Source organism: Chiloscyllium punctatum, chromosome 19 (assembly GCF_047496795.1).
Source record: "Chiloscyllium punctatum isolate Juve2018m chromosome 19, sChiPun1.3, whole genome shotgun sequence".
NCBI lineage: Eukaryota > Metazoa > Chordata > Chondrichthyes > Orectolobiformes > Hemiscylliidae > Chiloscyllium > Chiloscyllium punctatum.
The window spans coordinates 30,794,606-30,814,425 of NC_092757.1; the positions used below are offsets into that span (position 1 = coordinate 30,794,606).

A 19,820-nucleotide genomic window follows, 5' to 3' on the forward strand; every position below is an offset into this window, starting at 1 on the left:
ACTTCTCTGAACAAACTCAGTCAAGTTAGTGAGACATGATTTCCCACACACAAAGCCATGTTGACTATTCCTAATCAGTCCTTGCCTTTCTGAATACATGTAAATCCTGTCCGTCAGGATTCCCTCTAACAACTTGCCCACCACCAATGTCAGGCTTACCGGTCTATAGCTTCTCTCAGCTTTAAAGCATCACCTTTTCATTCTGAGCCTATGTCCTCTGGTTCTAGTCTCTCCTTCTCGTGGAAACACCTTTCCATATCCAGTCTACCACGGGGTCTCAGTATTCTGTAAGTTTCAATCAGATCTCCCTCACTCTTCTGAACTCCATTGAGTCCACACCCAGAGTCCTCAGCCACTCCTCATGTGACAAGCCTTTCATTCCTGGGATCATTCTTATAAAATGCCTCAGGAATGCTCTTAACTTACTTGTGAGAGATGACATTACACTGAATTACATATTTTGACTGCAGGCTATAAAACTACCAAACTTTAGCAGCAAGCTATGTTAGTGTCCCTTTCTCATGGACTGCTGCTATCTCCTGAACAGTTTGAAGGGTCTATGATGTGTAGATACTAGACAATACAAACTGAGCGTACACATCTCTCTGTAATGAGAACAACCCATGGTCTACTCAGACTATGTGGAGAAAGTGAGGACTGCAGATGCTGGTTGATCAGAGCTGAAAATGTGTTGCTGGAAAAGCGCAGCAGGTCAGGCAGCATCCAAGGAACAGGAGAATCGACGTTTTGGGCATCAGCCCTGAAGAAGGGCTGATGCCCGAAATGTCGATTCTCCTGTTCCTTGGATGCTGCCTGACCTGCTGCGCTTTTTCTACTCAGACTATGTGGATGTTACCTTTACCTTCACTAAGCATACATTGATATGATTAAGAAAACATTTACTCAACAACAAGAATGTTGGATGATTACAAAAGTAACTTGGTCCACATATATTTTGCCCTAACCATGGTTACTCCGATATAACCAAAAACAAATATACATGAGGAAGTCTAAACCCAGTTTATTCATCCTAGACGTGTGTTGCAATTCAGTTCTTTCTGTTTTCTTGTCTTTGACAGTGCATTACCCTATAATGTAGGTATGTCTGCTCTCATGTATGTTCACCCTGTTCAATGTCCTTGTCTTTATCTTCATCTTCACTCTCAGAAGATTACTGCTGATCCCCTATTTCCTCTGCCGACAGTCCACACTCTGTCAACTGCACTTGAGAAAGGCATAGTGCACCATTTCTGATCTATACTGCAATGCCCCACTGGAGCTTCCAACTTATCTTGAAGTGGTTGAGTTCTGATTGTTCAACTATGGCCCTGGTGGAAGCATGGGCAGTGTTGTATCTTCATTTTGCCTCAGGGATGCACTAGCACCTTGATAACATTCATAGACCCTTATTTCAAGGAGATTGGAGTGTAAGAGGAGGGAAGACTTACTGCAACTGACAAAGGTACTGGTGAGACCACATAGAGGCATACAACACGGAAACAGACCGTCCGGTCCAACAAAGCCTTGCCGAACATTATCCCAAACTAAAGTAGTTCCACCTGCCCGCTCCTGGCCCATAGCCCTCCAACCCTTTCCCACTCATGTACTTATCCAAATGTCTTTTAAACCTTATAATTGTACCCACATCCTCCCTTTTCTGAGGAAGTTCATTCCACATGCGAACCACCCAATGCATAAAGAAAGTTCCTCATCTTTTTAAAATCTCTTTCCTCTCACTTTCAAAATATGCCCCCTAGTCTTGAAATGCCCACCCTTGGGAAAAGGCAACTAGCATTAACTCTATCAATACCCATCATTCTTTTATAAACTTCTATTAGTCTCAAGTAATGTGGGCAGTTTTGGTCCCTTTGTTTGGGGAAATTTCATTGGAGGCAGTTGAGAGAAGGTCTACTAGGCTAATCCCCAGAGAGCAGGCATTGTCTAAATAGCAAATGCTAAACAGGTTGGGACTCTACTCACTGGAACTTAGAAGATCTAACTGAAAAATATGAGATTCTTAAGGGGTTTTACAGGGAAAATGCTGAGAGGAGGTTTCTCGTCATGGGGGAGTCTAGGACCAGAAAGCATGGTCTCAGAATCAAGGGATGTCAGTTTAAGACTGAAACGAGGAAGAATTTCTTCTCTTTGTGTCTTTGGAAGTCCTTGTCACAGTGCCCCCTGTGGGGGCAGAGTCCTTGTGTATATTTAAGGCTGAGATGGATAGATTCTTGATCAGTCAGGGAATCAAGGTTTCCAGGGAAGGTGAAAGTGAGGAATGTTGGATCAGTCACGATCCTATTGAATGGTGGAGCAGGATCAAGAGCTTAAGGGCCTACTCCTGTTCCTGTTTCTTATGGCATTATTGTCATGGGATCATCCTGAGCACTAACCCACTGTTCTGGAAATCATGGTGTTGAATACTATCATAGCTGATGGTGAAATATGAATTCAATAAAATCTGGATTTAAAAACTAACCATATAACCATTGTTGATTCTCAGATTACAGGTTTATTAGTGAAATTCCAGATCCATGGCAATTACGTTGGCTCTTAACTGACATCTGAAATAGTCAAGTAAGACACTCAGTTCAAAGGTAATAATGGATCGAAAACAAATGGCAGCCTTACCAAAAAAGCCACATCCCAGGAAAGAATAAGAAAAGAAACATGTTATGAACCAAATTTAGAGAATTTTTCATTTAATTCCCTGCAGCTCTTCTTCTGTGGCCCAAGGTCTTTGGAAGGAGGCAGGATCTCGGGACTTGTCTTCTACATCAACATCATGGCAGCTCCAAGACGGTCTGAAACAATCCTTCAAACTCTGGCATCGATGGTTCCATATAAGTTAAACATTGTTGAAGTGACAAAACCTTTCCACTCTCCAGCTCTTGCAGGTTGATGATAGGGCAGTCTGAAAGCAACATGGGTACAGGCTATGGCACCCTAGCTGAGGGAAGGTAGTGATGGCAGAGAATCCCACTGTCCAGGTTGCTTGGCTCTCCTTGTTATGGGTGAATGATATAAACAAGTCTAATCTGGAGAAAGAGGCATCAGTGACAGCTTGAATGCATTTGCCGGTCGCCTCAACTGGGAGATGCGACAAAAGACTCGATATAAAATATATGTGTGTGTAAAATGTATGGGATTTTGAACTAATGACAAATATGTTTTGTCCTAATTATTTGAAAGGAATTAATAATTATCTAGGTATGTCTTTCTGGAACCATGAGTTAAAGGTGGAATGTGCCTCCTGGAATATTAATGGTTATTTGTTATATTGTGCTAGTTTGTAAGAAAATTCATTGACAGATTTTGTTCTGAGCAAGGATCACTGGACCCAAAACATTAACTCCTGATTACTCTCCACAGATGCTGCCAGACCTGCTGAGTTTTTTTGTTTTTGGAATGACTGCAGTTTTTTGAATAGGAAATGGGACTTTATTTTGTGTTTTGAAATATTTTATAATATATTGCAAATAGAAAGGAAAACAAAGAACTGCAGATGGAACTGGAGATCTGAAAGAACCAAATTCAAACCATGCCTGAGAAATTCAGAGGCTCTGGTAACATCTGTGGCAAGAGAAACAGAGTTAACACTGAGTCTAGTGTGACTGTTCCTCAGAACTCTGTTTCTCTTTCCACGGGTGCTGTCAGACTTGCTGAGTTTCTCCAGCATTTTCGATGTTTGTTTTGATTTCCAACATCCACAGTTTATGCCTTTAGTCAGATCTGAAGATAAAGCCGTTCATATCTCTGTCTTAGGGAACACTGTTCGCAAGTAATCCATGGCTGATACATTAATCAATAAAGATATTTGAGAGTGCAGGTGGGAGACAATTTAAAACAAGGAAAAAGAGTAAGTGCTGAGGGAATGCAGCAAGTTTGCAGTGTCTGTGGAAAGAGAGACAGACAAACAGACAGAGTTAACATTTTGAGTTCAATGTTCAGTTTTCTTGACAATTTAAGGTCTCCTCTGAATGACAGAACCTCCCACTAGTTCCGTTCTGGTGGCTCAGGACTGATGTTCATGTTCAAGTTTTGTACCAGGGCCAGATCCTACTCAAATGGCTACAGTTTAAGCAGTTAAAGCCTGTGTAAATTGTGGGAATTAATATGAGGGTTTTGCAATTAAAGCCCAGCTACCAAGACAAATCAAGCTACAATTGAAAATAATGCATTTCCATTGGCTTAGAACAAGGCAAACAAACAAAATAAATTGATTGCAAGAATGTTTCATCATTGAGTTTAGTCTGCCCTTCCCTCTGAACATAATAAAACTGCAATGAACAATGCACCTGTTTCTAGAATTTGTTTTATTTCAACAATAAATACTTTGTACAGTGAGCAATAAAATCTTCCTGAGGACACAGGACAGTGAATATTTTCTCTGTGCTGACATTTGAAACACAGATGGAAGTGATATGGGATATTTTGGAACTATCATGGTCCCTGGATCACGAAACATTAGATATGTAAGTAAGATACATACGGAAATCCTGATAATATGACTCGCATGTTTCAAATTCCCATGACCCTCTGTCGACCCCTCTCCCTGACCATCAAGAACACCCAAGGCTTAACTCCCAGCTCCCCTGTGTACCAGCTCCCCAGCCTGTGATATCTAACCTTGGTTTATTTAGACATTTCAAAGCAATCCTCCGCCTTCTGTGCTGAGTTTCAGTCACAGACATTGCAAAGTCCTCGTTAGTTTCCTGGCAGCTGATTGCTAAATCTAGGCTTCAACCACCTCTTGGGTAACTAAACTATTGATAGCATCATCACACACACTGAGTATCTTTCCCATCTATCATTCTGTTCCTATCCAAGCCCACACATTACCTTCTGAATACTCAGTGACTGAGTGAGTAAGCTAACCTCCAGATCCAGCCCCACAAACCTCCAGACCCTCCGAACACTGTCAGCTGAAACTACAAACATACATCATGGATCATCCGATTTCAACCCCATCCCTTACCCTCCCCTTATCTGACCTGTCAAACACCTTGATTGTTAGAACCATCCTCCAACCCAGAACTGATCAGAAAACACCACCACCCACACATTCTAATTACTCCCACTAACTGGACTCTGCAATTCAACCTCAACCATCCAGCTTTTGCCCCCAAACAGACACAATTAACCCCATTGAAATGCATTGACACAATAGAGTCAGGCCTGAATATACAGCTCCTTTTCCCAATGATCCGGATACACTCAAGGCAGAATGACCAGCTCATCCTTGTACCAGCTCAGCAATCTGCATTATCCAATCTTCGTTTATTTATCAAAGCCATCCTCTGAAATGTGAAGGAAGGATGTGATTCAGGAAACACATAGATTTGACAAAAATCTTCTGTGAAGATTGCAGCTCTGTATCAGCTGAGCGACAGAATTCCATGATTATGTGCGATGAATCTGTCATAGTCACATTCTATCAAATTGCTCTGGAGAGTTTCAGAGATCAAAACTCTGGGTCGGGGACAGAATTGTCACATTCAGTGGATTTCCAACCAGAATTCTTGAGACCAAAGTTTGGTTTCTGGTCACTGGATTCAAAACGTTAACTCTGATTTCTCTTCACAGATGCTGCCAGACCTGCTGAGCTTTTCCAGCAATTTCTGTTTTTGTTTCTGATTTACAGGATCTGCAGTTCCTTCCATTTTATTTGATTATCAAGGACCTGAATGCTCAGCATTTTGTCCAATATAAAATGTTCAAATAGCCAATCACTACGAGACAGAGACTAACAGTTAATAAGTCTGTTGTCCACCTGTAAACTTGTGAAATACTGACTCTCTTTGTCCCTGTGCTGCGTAACTGACTTACTCAAGGGCTAATGCAACAGGCCAGACAGACAGTAAGTCAGGTGGCATGTGAGACAGTATTGAATGCCCATTGAATGCTCATTGGCATTTGGTGCTAAAGGTTTGGATTATGACGCAGTCTGGATAAGTTAGATATTGCAAACAGGAGATAATCAAATGGACAGTCACTATTTTCAATAATATAAAAGAAAGAACTGTGGATGTTGGAAATCTGAAGCACAAATAGAAATTGCTGGATATTTCTCTCTGCATTCTCTGTACCGATGCTGCCAGACCCGTGGAGTTAACATTTTGACCCTTTTGCAGAATTGGACTTGAAATGTTAACTCTACTTTCTCTCCACTGGCTTCAATAAGCAGCTCTGCCACCCCCATTTTGGAGCAGATATTTTAATCTTCGTTTGCTGAGGAACATCAACTCAGACAGCTCAGTTTCCAGACATGAAAGTTTGTGTTTTGGAAATGTGCATGCAATTTAAATCCCTCTCATTTGCCCTGTTGAAAAGGTTTTGGCTTCTTTTGATGGGCAACATAAAGACAGACCTTGAGCCTGTCCAATATGTTTGTATTAAAACAAATCAAAATAATAGCTCTGTATCTGAACGTGGGCAGCTTTCGCGTCAACTTAAACAAATCCATAGCGCACATTGATGTAAATAAATACAGCATGAGGACAGTTAGGGGAAAGCAGCCACTCAAGGGGCTGATCGATAGGCCCCCTGATGTTAGACATGAAGAGATATTGGCTGCTTGTGATAGTGAGATGGCAATCATCATTGCTGACTTGAATCTACACAAAGACTGTGTAAATCAGGTTGGCAGCAGTAACGGGGATGAGAGGTTATTGATGACCTTCGAGAAAGTATCTTAGAGCTGCGTGTTCTGAAGCAACCAGACAGAAGGTTATGTTATTATCATCTTATTGATACTGTGTAATGTGACAGGATTTATGAAACAATCTCAGTGTAAAGGCTCTCCTACGTAGCAGCCATCACAATATAATTCAATTTTAGATCCAATTTGAATGGAAGAAGATTGACTTTGAGGTAAGTATTTCAAACTTAAACAAAGTCCACTCTGCGGGCTTGTAAACTAAGCCAGCTGAAGTGAATGGCATAACTGGCTCAGAGAGAGATCAGTAGACACAGTGATGGCAGAGATTTAAGAGGATACCTCAGAATATTCAGAAGAAATATATTCTGACTGAAAGAAGAGACTTTAAAGGGAGGACTCGCTTTCTGTGGTTGACTGAAAAGTTGAAGAAACCATCCAACTTGAGGATATTGCAAAGATGGGTGGCAGGTCAGATGATTGATTAGAAAATAAAGTATGGTTGAGAAAAAGGTTAATTGGAAGGAGGAAATTGGAATCTCAGAACCCAACTCAAAATCTTAAAAACAACAAAGCAAGAGTTTCCATGGGTATTTAAAAACAAAACCTGTGCGCAATGTGAGTGTCACTCCTCTAGGGAGTGAGAATATTGAGTTATTGGTAGATGATAGGTGGCAAAAAGTGCAGAGCTGGAAAAGCACATCAGGTCAGACAGCATCAAAGGAGCAGGAGAATCGATGTTTCAGACATAAATCCTTCATCCATAGATGTTAAGGAAATGGCGAATTAAATGAATAAGTACTTTGCTTCTATCTTCACTATAGAAGATACAAAAAGCATTTCAGTAATAGTGGTAAGTATCTGTTTTGCTGACATTGAAACTTCAGGCCAACTGTGTCTGCATGCTGACTCAGAACTGCGCACATGCACAGTTCCAGATTGTCTGCATCATCATCCCAATCTCCCTCACCCTCTCCCCTCCTCTCTGAATCTGAACATCACCACCATTCTCCGCACCACCTCTACCAGCCCCAACCACCATCAGACTGGACATCAATCTCTCTCTTCTCCAGGTCACAATCTCCCTCTCACCCTCAGACTTTCTCCCCCACCCCCACTCTATCCCTCCAAATCTCAACATCCAGTGAAACTGAGCAGACATGGAAAGAAGATGCATGATTGAAACACTTCAACCAATCGCATTCACCCATGCATGAGCAAGCATCTCCCGAGAGAATACTGCATATGCTCCTCAGTGTCAACCCAACTGTAAGTCAGGAAGTAGGAGGGAGGGATGAACACAATGTAATTACAGTCACTAAGGAGGCTGGACTCAGCAAACTGATAATAGGTCTCATCACCTTCTGTCTTCATCCCAGAGTCTTAAAAGAGGTTGTTAATTCGGTTGTAGATGCATTAATGCAAATTCTTTGAATTTCCCAAGATTCATTAGACTTCACTCAGTCAGAGATCATTTAATCTGTCAATGTTTTGCCCCATCCCTTGTCAGTGACCATCACCTCCCTGCCTCTAAACTTCTTCTGGCCCCAAGGCCTATCTGGAATGACTTGATGGCACTAACTGCTGTTTGTAGACTCTTGCTGACACTAACCTCTAGGATGCATAAGGTTCACTTGGTACAAGGTTCATTAATTGAAACCTGCTGTTTTTCTATTACTATGGTATAATAATGTCTATTTAACCCTGACCGTATAATTCATTTCAACAGTCCCTTATTTTGAAAGAGGACGTAAATGCATTAAAGACAGTTCAGAGGAGGTTTACTCGATGAATACTTTGAATGAGTGACTTGTGCAATCGGGTTAGGTGCTCAGACTGGGTTTGTTTCTGCTGGAGTTTAGACGAGTTAAGAGTGATCTGATCAAACTGTATAAAGGCTCTTAATGATCTTGACACAGTGAATGTGGAATGGATGTTTCTTCTTGTGGGTGAGTTCAGAATTAGGGACCATGTTTATAAAATTAGTGAGGGATCACACTTTTTGGACAGAGATGAAGAGAATTCTTTGTTCAGTTGTTTGGAATTGTCTGTCCCAGAAAGTGGGAGAGGTGAGGACAATGGATATTTTTAAGTCACAGGTAGATTTATTCCCTTGCATAACAAGAATCTAAGGTTACATTGGGTAGATGGGAACTCAAAACATAAACTTATCAGCCATAAACTTATGAAAGAGTGGAATAGGTTCAAGCGAGCAAATTAATTTGTTAAATACATTCATGAAAGTTTCCTCAAGCAGCATATAGAGGATCCTACTCAGGAAGGGACAAAACTCGACCTACTCATGGGAAATAGGGCAGGACAGGTGATGGAGGTGATAGTAGGGGAACACTTTGGGACCAGTCCTATTAATTTTAAAGTAGTTATGGAGAGGAACTGGTCCACAGGTTCAAGTTCTAAATTGGAGAAAGGTGAATTTTGATGGAATTAGGCAGGAGCTGACAGGGGTTGATTGGAGTAGTTTGTTTGCAGGTAAAGGGACCTCCAGCAAGTGGGAGGCCTTGAAAAGTGAGATCGCTGGAGTTCAAGGTCTCTATGTTCCTATGAAGGTGAAAAGCAAGGTTGACAGGAATAGGGAACCCTGAATGACAAGAGATATTGAGGCTTTGACCAGAAAACGAATGAGGTATGGCTGGGACCAAGGGAATCCCTGGATGTATACAGGGGATGCAGAGTTTTACTGAAGAAGAAATCAGGAAAGCAAAAAGGGGGCATGGGATGGCCTTGGCTGAGAAGGTTAGGATGCATCCAAAGAGGTTCTTTAAGTAAAAAAGAGTAAGAATAACTAGCGAGAGAATAGTTGTTTCTTATTTTCTAAAGGCAAGTGTAAGTCATTGTGTTCCAGAGGCAATTCAATTGGACAAATTGATAGGCTTGAAGCAAAGCGCACTTTATTCTTACACTGCAGTGAAAATAGTGATTTTAAAATAGCGGCAATTCCAAGATAGAGGTGGAGTAAGACACCTGAGATCGAGCTTGTCCACTCCTCCCATTTAAAGTCATCGGGTCATCGGGTCATCAGGTCATAGAGATGTACAGCACAGAAACAGACCCTTCGGTCCAACTTATTCAGATATCCCAACCCAATCTAGCCCCATCTGCCAGCACCCGGCCCATCTTCCCTCAAACCTTTCCTACTCATATACCCATTCAGATGCTTTTCCAATGTTGCAATTGTATCAGCCTCCACCACACCCTGTAGCAGCTCAATCCATACATGCACCACCCTCTGTGTGAAAAAGTTGCCCCTTAGGTCTCTTTTATATCTTTCCCCTCTTACCCTAAACCTATGCTGTCTAATTCTGGATTCCCCCACCCCATTTGTCTATTTATCCTTTCCATGCCCCTTATGACTCTATAAACCTCTATATAGTCATCCCACAGCCTCCGACGCTCCAGGGAAAACAACCCCAGCCTGTTCACCTCTCCCTACAGCTCAAATCCTCCAAACCTGGCAACATTCTTGTGAATCTTTTCTGAACCCTTTCAAGTCTCACAACATCCTTTTAAAAGGAAGGAGAGCAGAATTGCACACAATATTCCAAAAGTGGCTTAACCAATGTCCTGTACAGCTGCAACTAACTCCTGTATTCAATACTGTGATGAATAAAGGAACGCATACCAATCGCCTTCTTCACTGTCATATCCTACCTGCAACTCTACGTTCAAGGTGCAAGAACCTGCACTCCAAGGTCTCTTTGTTCAGCAACACTCCCTAGGACCTTACCATTATAATTCCTGCTAATATTTGCTTTCCCAAAATGGCTCCTACCATCACTACTTTACAGTTGATAAACATTTGCACAAACTCCCTGAAAATTTATTTTTACGTAGCTTTCCCATGCGTTCTTGGCCGATAGAATACAGGCCTAATGCACTTTATGGTCTCTTAAGAACGTCAACCTCTGTGTGGCAAATTCCCAACTGCAGCATTGCCATGTGCCCTTGCAGATTAGAGGGATAATTAGTGGGATTAGTTCAGCCTTGTTCAAAAGAGGAGAATTACTTGAATATCGAAGTAGTACTTACTATTCAAGCTCAATGAAGGAGGAACAGAATATCGGTTTGCTTCAGCATTGTCTCATATGCTGCAGGTGGGAGCCCTGTGAGTATTCCTTCATTTGAAAAGGGGATTTTCAAACTAAATGAGAGAGAATAATTGGATTAGATGAAATCAATCAAGTCCCATTCGCCAGCACCTGGCCCACACCCCTTCAAACCTCTCCCACTCAAATACCCATCCAGAAGCCCCTGAAATGTTGCAATTGTACCAGCCTCCACCACCTCCCCCGGCAGCCCAGTCCACACACCTTTCCTTTTCATTTTTCTCTTTTCCTTCTTCGCTTTTCCGTTTTTGATCTTTCTCCTCTCTTCTTTCTTCTCCTAGCCATGGGACTCCTGGCCTCAGACTGTGCACAACCCCAGCCTGACAGCCTCTCGGCCCAGCTGAGCAATCTCTCAGTGGGCCAAGGTGCCGCTCTCTCAATGGCTGAGCATGTGCAGTCTCTTGGCCAGGTGTGTTGATCTCTCTGCCTGACGTGGTGATCTCTCGGCCGGCTGTGGGGATCTCTCGGCCTGGTGTGGGGATCTCGCAGCCCGCCATGGTAATCTCTCAGCCAGCGTGATGATCTCTCAGCCCAGTTTGGTGATCTCTCAGCCCGGCATGGTCAACTCTCAGCTGGGGGATGGTGATCTCTCAGCCTGGCATGGTGATCTCCCAGCCTGGTATGGTGATCTCTCAGCCTGGTGTGGCGATCTCTCAACCCAGCGTGATGATCTCTCGGCTCAGCGTGATGATCTCTCAGCCCGGTGTGGTGATCTCTCGGCTCAGCGTGATGATCTCTCGGTTCAGCGTGATGATTTCTCAGCCCGGTGTGGTGATCTCTCAACCCAGCGTGATGATCTCTCAGCCCGGCGTGATGATCTCCCAGCCTGGTGTGGTGATCTCTTGGCCCAGCCTGATGATCTCTCGGTCCGGTGTGGTGATCTCTCGGCCCAGCATGTGCAGTCTCTTGGCCAGCTGTCGCCTTAGCGTGGGCCTCTGATCTCAAGGTGATTCTTTGAAGTGCGGTCCAACTGAGATTAAGCACTTAAGAAAGACTGTAATGTTTGAACCTGCATCTTTATTCCTTTATTTTCCACTTAAAAATAAGAATGTCTGCAACGTGTAACTATTAAACTTACATCGTGTGTTTTATGTTATAGTATATTTACTTGAAAAATAAAAAGTATTGAATTTTTAACATTGTTCTTTCTTCATACTTGTGGGTGGCACGGTGGCACAGTGGTTAGCACTGCTGCCTCACAGCGCCAGAGACCTGGGCTCAATTCCCTCCTCAGGCGACTCTCTGTGTGGAGTTTGCGCATTCTCCCCGTGTCTGTGTGGGTTTCCTCCGGGTGCTCCGGTTTCCTCCCACAATCCAAAAATGTGCAGGTTAAGTGAATTGGCCATGCTAAATTGCCCGTAGTGTCAGGTGAAGGGGTAAATGTAGGAGTATGGGTCTGGGTGGTATACGCTTCGACGGGTTGGTGTGGACTTGTTGGGCCGAAGGGCCTGTTTCCACACGGTCAGTAATCTAATCTAATCTAATACCTTCTTCTGAAGATTCTGTGCCGAAGTATTTGTCCCTAAGATAGTGCATTATACACTTCTCACTGTATTCCTGTACCTTTGTACTGAGTACATGTGACAATAAAATCAAAATCAAATTACAGTCAAAAAAAAAGAAGAGTTGGAATAACTATTGGAAAACGTAGCAGGATAATGGGTTATTTATCTCATAAACAGCAACTGCTCCAATAGAGTAACACATCCTTGGCACAGGCAAATTCAATAAAGTAGATTGTCTCACATGCAATTCTGGACAAGGACTGTAATAGAGTTGTTCAAGATTACATTTACTTTCAGTGTTCAGGAAACAGTTCAATATTTTTGTTTATCCCTTTAAATCTTTCCTATTCATGTCCCTGTCCAAATGTCTTTGAAATGTTGTAATTGTACCTGCCTGGACCACTTTCTCTGGCAGCTCATTCCATACATACACCCCCTCTGCATGAAAATGTTACCCCTCAGGGAGGGAGTAGTGAATAAAAGGAGGGAGGTCTTGTTCCAACTGCACGGTCACTGTTTAGACCACACACCGAGTATTGCGCTCAGTTTTGGTTTCCTTTATGAAAATGATATACTTGCATTGGAAGCAGTTCAGAGAAGTCTCAGTTCCTGGGAGGAAGGGATCCTTGTTTCAAAACTCCAATTAACCTGGATTAACTCTCTTATCCCTCTACACCTGCTGCGGTTCTCCAGTGATTTCTTTTTGGTGTGTTCCAAGAGGTTGATATCGAGAATAATCAATACCCCGGAGTGAGTTATGGACTGGAATCTAATCAAGGGATTTGGAGTAGTGATCTGACTGGAAAGCCACTGGAATTCTGAAAATGTGATTGCACTGATATTTTTGTCTCAATAGTATCCAGCGGAGGTGTCTTTTTAAAAGTAAAACACAATATTCAAACTTCCATGTGCACTAGTCTGGGAAAGCCACATCTGGGACTGTATCCTCCAAGGTGGGTCTGTATCTCAGTGACCTGGAGTTGTTTCATAGCATCCCTGTTGCAGTGTTTTAAATACAGGAAGAGCTCACTGAACAGAGAAGAACAAAGAACAATGCAGCACAGGAACAGGCCCTTCGGCCCTCCAAGCCTGCACTGACACATGTTACCTTTCCACACTAAAACTGTCTTTATTTCCAGGATCCGTATCCCTCTATTCCCTTCCTATTTGTGTATTTGTCCAGGTATTCCCTTGAATGCTGCTAATGTGTCTGAATCCACCACCTCCTCTGGCAGGACATTCCAGGCACTCACCACCCTTTGTGTGAAAAACGGGCCTTGCACATCTCTTTTAAATTTCCCTCCATGTGGTTTGAACCTGTGCCCCTCGTAATTGACGCCCCAACCTGTGAAAAAGCCTCATATTTCCACTTCATCCAATGCCATTCACAATCTTATAAACTTCTACATTCCAATGTAAACAAATCCAGTCTATCCAAACTTTCTTCATAGCTAAAACCAATCATACTAAGGCAACACCCTGGCAAACCTTTTCTGTACCCTGTCTAAAGCATCAACGTCCTTCAAGTCGTGTGGTTATCAGAACTAGACACAATGTTCCTAGTGCAGCCAAACTAAAGTTCTACAAAGCTGAAGCATAACGTGCCTATCATAGAAACCATAGAATCCTTACAGTGTGGAAACAGGCCATTTGGCCCAACAAGTCCACACCGACCCTCTGAAGATATCCCACGCAGACCCATTCCCCTCCCCTATTATTTCACATTTCCCCTGAATAATGCGCCTACCTTCCACATCCCTTAACGCTATGGGAAATCTAGCTTGGCCAATTCACCTAACCCACACATCTTTAGACTACTGTTATACTCAATGCCCATTCCAATGAAGGCAAGTATGCCATAAGCCTTTTTACTCCCTTATCCACCAGCAAGAAAGGAAGCACATGTCAAGTATAGACAGGATAGATTGAGTGAATCCTCAGAAGAGTATACATAAGAGAGAAATCAGGAGGGCAAAAAGGGGACATGAGATAGCTTTGGCAAATAGAGTTAAGGAGAATCCAAAGGGTTTTTACAAATACATGAAGGACAAAAGGGTAACTGGGGAGAGAATAGGGCCCCTCAAAGATCAGCAAGGTGGCCTTTGTGTGGAACTGCAGGAGATGGGGCAGATACTAAACGAGTATTTTGCATTGGTATTTACTATGGAAAAGGACATGGAAGATATAGAATGTAGGGAAATAAATGGTGACATCTTGAAAAATTACAGAGGAGGAAGTGCTGGATGTCTTGAAATGCATAAAAGTGGACAAATCCCGGGGACCTGATCAGGTGTACCTGAGAAATCTGTGGGAAGTGATTGCTGGACCTCTGATATTTGTATCAGCAATAGTCACAGGTGAGGTGCTGGAAGACCGGAGGTTAGCTAACGTGGTGCCACTGTTTAAGAAGGGTAGTAAGGACAAGTCAGGGAACTATAGACCAGTGAGCCTGATGTCGTTGGTAGGCAAGTTGTTGGAGGGAATTCTGAGGGACAGGATTTATATGTATTTGGAAAGGCAAGGACTGATTAAGAATAGTCAATATGGCTTTGTGCATGGGAAATCATGTCTTACAAACTTGACTGAGATTTTTGAAGAAGTAACAGAGGATTGATGAGGGCAGAGCAGTAGATGTGATCTTAATGTACTTCAGTAAGGTGTTCGACAAGGTTCCCCATGGGAGATTGGTGAGCAAGGTTAGATCACATGGAATGCAGGGAGAACTAGCCATTTGGATATAGAACTGGCTCAAAGGTAAAAGACAGAGGATGGTGGAGGAGGGTTGTTTTTCAGACTGGAGGCCTGTGACCAGTGGAGTGCCAGAAGGATCGGTGCTGGGTCCACTACCTTTCATCATTTATATAAATGATTTGAATGTGAGCATAAGAAGTATAGTTAGTAAGTTTGCTGAAGACACCAAAATTGGAGGTGTAGTGGACAGTGAAGATTACAATGGGATCTTGATCAGATAGGCTAATGGCCCGAGGAGTGGCAGATGGAGTTTAATTTAGATAAATGTGAGGTGCTGCATTTTGGACAAACAAATCTTAGCAGGACATACACATTCATGGTAAGGTCCTAGGGAGTGTTGCTGAACAAAGAGACCTTGGAGTGCAGGTTCATAGTTCTATGAAAGCGTAATCTCAAGTAGATAGGTTAGTGAAGAAGGCATTTGTTATGCTTTCCTTTATTGGTCAGAGTATTGAGTATAGGAGTTGGGAGGTCATGTTGTGGCAGTACAGGAGTTGGGAGGTCATGTTGTGGCAGTACAGGACATTGGTTAAGGCACTGCTGGAATATTGTGTGCAATTCCAGTCTCCTTCCTATTGGAAAGATGTGGTGAAACTTGAAAGGGTTTAGTAAAGATTTGAAGGGATGTTGCCAGGGTTGGAGAATTTGAGCTATAGGGAGAGGTTGAATAGGCTGGGACTTCTTTCCCTGGAGCATCGATGGCTGAGGGGTGATCTTATGGAGGTTTATAAAATCATGAGGGGCATGGATAGGATAAATAAACAAAGTCTTTTCCCTGGGGTGTGGGAGTACAGAACTAGAGGGCATAGGTTTAGGGTGAGAGGGGAAAGATATAAAAGAGACCTAGGGGGCAACTTTTTCATTCAGAGGATTTTACATAAATGGAATGAGCTGCCAAAGGAAGTGGTGGTGGCCAGTACAATTGCAACATTGAAAAGGCATCTAGATGGGTATGTGAATAGGAAGGGTTTAGAGGGATATGTGCCAGGTGCTGGCAGGTGGGACTAGATTGTTTTGGGATGGCATGGATGAGTTGGATGGAAGGGTCTGTTTCCATGCTGCATATCTCTATGACTCTATGACACTGTGACACTGCCACCTTTAGTGATCTGTGGATGTGTACACCCAGATCCCTCTGCATGTTAATGCTCCGAAGGGTTCTGCCATTCACTATATAATTGCCAGCTGTATTTGACTTTTCAAAATGCATCACCTCACATTTGTTAAGATTAAACTCCATCTGTCATTTTTTCTGTCCATGTCTCCAACTGATCTATGTTCTGTTGTATCCTCTGACAATCCTCCTCATTATCCACAAGTCCACCAATCTTTGCATCGTCCCAATCTTTGTATCTTCCACAAACGTACTAATTAGACCCGTCACATTTTCCTCCAAATTATTGATAAAGACCATGAACAGTAGAGGTCCCAGCTCTGATCCCTGTGGAACACCATTAGTTACAGCCCTCCATTCTGAAAAGCATCCTCCACCACTCCCCTCTCTCTCCTATGATTGAGTCAGTTCTAAATAGGAAAATCCATCTTGCCAGCTCACCCCAATACCATGTGACTTCACCTTTTGAACCAGTCTGCCATGAGGGGCCTTGTCAAAGGTTTTACTGAAGTCCATGTAGACAACATCAACTGGTTTTCTCTCATCAATCATCTTCATCATCTCCTTATAAAACATGGTCAAGTTAGGAAGGCACGACCTCTCCCGCACAAAACCATGCTGTCTGTCACGAATAAATCCACTTTCTTCTAAATCCATATAGATCTTGTCCGTCTGAATCTTTTCCAATCATTTCCCTAACACTGACATAAGGCTCACAGGTCTGTAATTCCCAGGATTATCCCTGCTACCCTTCTTAAACAATGGGACAACATCAACTATTCTCCAGTTCTCTGGGACCTCACCTGTGACCAGAGAGAATACAAAGATGTCTGTCAATGCTGCAGCAATTTGTTAGATTAGATTAGATTACCTACAGTGTGGAAACAGGCCCTTCGGCCCAACAAGTCCACACCGACCCGCCGAAGCGCAACCCACCCATACCCCTACATCTAGATCTAGATCTACCCCTTACCTAACACTACGGGCAATTTAGCATGGCCAATTCACCTGACCTGCACATCTTTGGACTGTGGGAGGAAACCGGAGCACCCGGAGGAAACCCACGCAGACACAGGGAGAACGTGCAAACTCCACACAGTCAGTCGCCTGAGGTGGGAACTGAACCCGGGACTCCAGCGCTGTGAGGCAGCAGTGCTAACCACTGTGCCACCGTGCCACCCTCAATATTCTGGTCTCCCTCAATATTCTGGGACCAATCCCATCAGGACCCAGGGACTTATTTACCTTAATACTTTTTAAAACACACAGAATGTTTCTGTGTCCATGTTTAACCTGATGTCATGAGACTTCATGGGGTCTGGCATTAATGCTGAGCACTTCCAGAGCACAGCCCTTTTGACTGTATCCCACGGAGCTGTTCCCTCTGCTGGCTCTGTCCTGCCAGTGGGACAGGACCTGCCCTGAGATGGTCATTGTGTTGTCTGGGACATTGTCTGTAAAGTGGGATTCTGTGAGTGTGACCATGTTCAATTGTTGCTGGATTAGTCTGTGAGGAATATACTGCAGGGCAGTTTTAAGTGTTATACAAGAAAGAGTTAACACCTCTTGATTTCTTTCAATTTTAAAATCATGCGGAACTAAATTTAGTTCTCGTTTGCCTCAATAATCAGAGTACACACCCGATTATTTCTCAATTCAGTAAAGAAAGTAACCAACTGAGTCATCTCCCAACACACTGCCCGACCAAATACATTGAAAACAGCTTCGGAAAGGCCTGAATTCAAATATAGTGCTGCTGCACCTCACTGTCCCTCCAATAAAGAGTGAGTCAATGATGGGATCTGAAATCTGTCCAGAGAGCTTCCAAACTGGATCCAGGCAATTATTCAAATACCCCCTCACTACAGACAATTCAGAACTATCTCAGAGAGGGTGCAGAATATTCCCAAAGGGGAGAGGGACCAGCAGGATGTTGCTGTACACATTGGAACCCATGATACAGGATGGGAAAAGGACGAGGTTCTGAGGGGAGAAAATAGGAATTTAGGCAGGAACTTAAAAAGTCGATCCCGGAGGGTAGTTGTAGGAGGGGGGTGAGGGTGTGAGTCCTTTTAGGGTAGAGAGTACGGGCAAGAATATCAGGCTTATATGATTTAACCAAATCAGAAATTATATATGTACTTAATAAAAGCAGAGGGGTTAGTAAACGGATTCCCGCGGCTGGGTTTTGAGATTTCACTCCCTATTGCTGGTTTATTCCCTCATTCATTCCATTTCACGGAAGCGCGATTTGACAGTAACTTTCTTAAAGGGGACAGGGACCCCATTCAATCTGTATCTAACAGGTCCGTGCTGATGGAGACAACTTGTTTGATGTCCTGCAAGCTGTTCAAGTCCCGGTAGATGGTTCTGAGGGGGATTAGTATTCTCATCTTTTCATAGTTTCGGGTGAGATAGTGCGCTGGGGAGTGGGGAGACCACAGTTTGATGAAATGCGGAAGGAGGAAATACCGAGCGATTGTGAGTGGGTTGGCAAATAAAGGGCCTTCATATAAAAATAAAGAAACATATCGTACAATATCTCACAAACCCATAGAATCAGATGTTTGAAGGTGATTGACTCTCTGCATCAGTAAAGACACGCCAGCGAGCCCAGGGAGACATTGGTAATGATTAACTGATATGGGTGAGCAGGGCAGAACCTCAGCAGATCACAGGGTATTCAGGGACAAAGGTTACAAGATAAACAAGTGACCACATCAGCGAACAGGCCCCGTGTGTTTGAATCTGACTGGGAGATATGTAACTCACAATGACCTGATGTAATCAAAATGCCGAGTTAATTGGATTGTAAATTTGATGTAATGAATTTACAGACCTGATGGAATTAACTTCCTCCCCAACTGATTTACAGACCTGATGGAATTAACTTCCTCCCCAACTGATTTAAAGACCTGATGGAATTAACTGCCTCGTCAACTGATTTACAGACCTGATGGAATCATCGCCCAGTTGATTGACTTGTGGACTTGATATGACCAACTGCACACGAACAGTTAATTTGTAGACTGACATAACTTTGATGTCAGAAAGTGTAAGATTGGTATTGTGCGGGTGTTTGACAGAGAGAGCTCGATTGTCCTGTGTGACGGTCTTGAGTTCCTCTCCTGGCTGTAATCGATTCCCGCTGGAATAAACTGCTGTTCCTGCTGAATTGCCCAGGCCTTCAGAGTCTTCTTGCCTCAGAGACAGTGGTCACTCCTACAGCAGTAATATCTGGATTACTCCCAGTGCCGTGTCCCAGTGGGAGTAGGAACAGGACGGTGGAGCAGATCAATGTGTAGCTGAGGAGCTGGTGGAGGGGAAAAGGATTCACATTTTTGAATCATTGGAATCTCTTCTGGGGTAGAAGGGACCTGTATAAGAAGGGACAGTTGCACCTGAATTGCAAGGGGACTGATATACTGATGGGGAGATTTGCTCAAGCTGCTTGGGTTGGGGGTGGAGAGGTTTGGAATTGATACCCAGGGAGATAGTGGGGAAAGAGATCAGTCTGAGACAGGTATCGTTGGGAAGACGAGCTTGTCAATTACACCAGGGCAGGCAGGAACACAGCAGAGAACGAGGTAGGACTGAGGAATTAAACTGCATTTATTTCAATGCAAGTGGCCTAATAGGTAAGGCATTACAAATCAGGGCATTGTAGGAAC

At 43.3% G+C, this 19,820-nt stretch overlaps 1 protein-coding gene across 3 annotated transcripts in view; it reads right to left on the reverse strand.

Moving 5' to 3' along the window:
- The window catches only part of LOC140491265 (beta-1,3-galactosyl-O-glycosyl-glycoprotein beta-1,6-N-acetylglucosaminyltransferase 3-like), a 31,111-nt gene extending 20,019 nt beyond the window's left edge, over positions 1–11,092 (reverse strand). The window contains exons 1-3 of one of the 3 annotated variants that reach the window (XR_011963257.1): positions 10,984–11,092; positions 10,703–10,814; positions 2,502–2,911 (exon numbers count right to left, since the gene is read on the reverse strand). The gene's annotated coding sequence lies outside the window, so the exon portion shown is untranslated. Of the gene's footprint in view, positions 1–2,501; positions 2,912–2,983; positions 3,036–10,702; positions 10,815–10,983 lie in introns of those variants that run through there. The other 2 variants (XR_011963256.1, XR_011963258.1) reach the window with 2 other exon arrangements.
- Positions 11,093–19,820: the final 8,728 nt, after the last annotated feature.